The 1,736-nt window shown below is 54.1% G+C and overlaps 1 pseudogene; it reads right to left on the reverse strand.

The window, feature by feature from the left end:
- Nucleotides 1-687: 687 nt before the first annotated feature.
- Nucleotides 688-1,441, reverse strand: LOC147984733 (uncharacterized; annotated as a pseudogene).
- Between the last annotated feature and the right edge of the window lie 295 nt (nucleotides 1,442-1,736).

Consider the following 1,736-nt stretch of genomic DNA (forward strand, 5'->3'; position numbering starts at 1 on the left):
GAACAGAATGAACCTTAGCATTTAAGAGACGCTCAACATGGTTTTGAAAAGTGTAAAATATGCTCTCAACATCAGATTTATGCTTGATCAAGTATATTCAGCAATAACGACTATGGTCATCAATGAAGCTAACATAGTACTTAAAACCCCCGGAAGAGGGCAAAGCAGGCCCCCAAACATTGGTGTGAATAAGCTCAAGTGGTGATGAAGAAACACGAGTAGAATAATTATATGGTAATTGGTGACTTTTAGCATGCTGACAAGCATCACACATGGAAGACTCGGTGTTTGGAGAGCACAACGATGTATTGGAGCTAACAATGGTGTGAACTATCTTATTCGAAGGAGGATCAAGACGCCGATGCCACTGCTCGGTAGTCAGCCTAACGCCAGAAGTCGCATGACGTCCAGAGGCTACGGCGCGGCTGAATGGAAGAGGGTAGAGTCCGCCATGACTCCTACCGCGAAGAAGGATTTTATTCATGACCTTGTCCTTGACATAGAAAAAGAATTTATGAAATTCAACGAAGATTTTATTGTCAGAAACAGGGCGATAGACAGAAAGTAGATTGGTGCTAAGTTCAGGAACAAGAAGTATATTTTTGAGTTCAATTGGAGCGGATGAACCAGGTAATCGAGAGTGGCCAACATGCCTAATAGACAAACATGTACCGTTGGCGACTTGCACTAGATCCGTGTCGACGTAGCACTCCTGGATGTTCATCTGGCTCATGTCGTTGGTGAGATGATCGGTGGCGCCGATGTCGAAGAGCCAAGGTTGGCCGGGGCTAGGTTGGTAAGAGGCAGAATTGCCAGCACGACTCTCGTCATACTGGAACGCGTGGTTGAAGCATTGTTTGCACTGGAGAGCCTCATGCCCCCAGAGCCGGCAAACTTGACAGCGGGGGCGCTCGCGCCGATTGTTGCACCTGCCACCGATGTTGCCCTGTCCTCCTCCGCCGTTGCCACCACCACCGCCCCCTTGGTTGGAGCGGTTGTTACCGCGGGAGGCCTGTTGCTGGCCGCCGTTGTACTGACCGCTTCCATGCGGGCCAGTAGGGCGACCCCCGGAGCGGCCGTCGTTGGTGGTGTCGGCGAAGGTGCGTCCTCCTCCATGGTCGCCGCCTCGCACCACGGCGTTAGAGGAGGTGGAGGACTCGGGAGCGAATGCGTTCTGCTCCTTGAGGGACTCGTAGGAGAGGAGGATGGAGTAGAAGTCCGACAAGCTGAGATTGTCAGTGCCGGCGGCAGCCAGCACCATGAGAGAGTGCTGGAGAGACTCGTACTGAGGCCCGAGACTGACGACGATGTAGTCGATCACCTCAGCATCAGAGAGAGGCGACCCCACCTGGGCCATGGCGTCCGCGAAACCCTTCATCTTGTGAAAGTAGGCAGCGGCGGTGAGGTCGTTCTTTTTCAACGTCGAGAGTTGACGCCGCATCTAGCACACCCCGGCCCTGTTCTGTGCCGAGAGCATGGACTCAAGGCACGCCCACACAAACGGTGCAGTGGTGTGGCCGATGACATGGCCGAGGATCTCCTCCGTCATGGAGCCGACGAGGATGCTAAGAACACGCTGATCCATGTAGAACCACAAGGCGTAGTCAGGATTGGGCTTAGTCACGGCCTTGGCACCGTCTCCTTCGGTGACCGTGGCCGGAGGCGCCCTGCAGGAGTCGTCCAGGAAGCCGTACCAACCCTGGCCGGCGATGTTGGGGACGACCTGCATATTCCAG

This window comes from Triticum urartu, chromosome 2A (assembly GCF_056163025.1).
Source record: "Triticum urartu cultivar PI428250 chromosome 2A, HENAU_Tu73, whole genome shotgun sequence".
Taxonomy (NCBI): domain Eukaryota; kingdom Viridiplantae; phylum Streptophyta; class Magnoliopsida; order Poales; family Poaceae; genus Triticum; species Triticum urartu.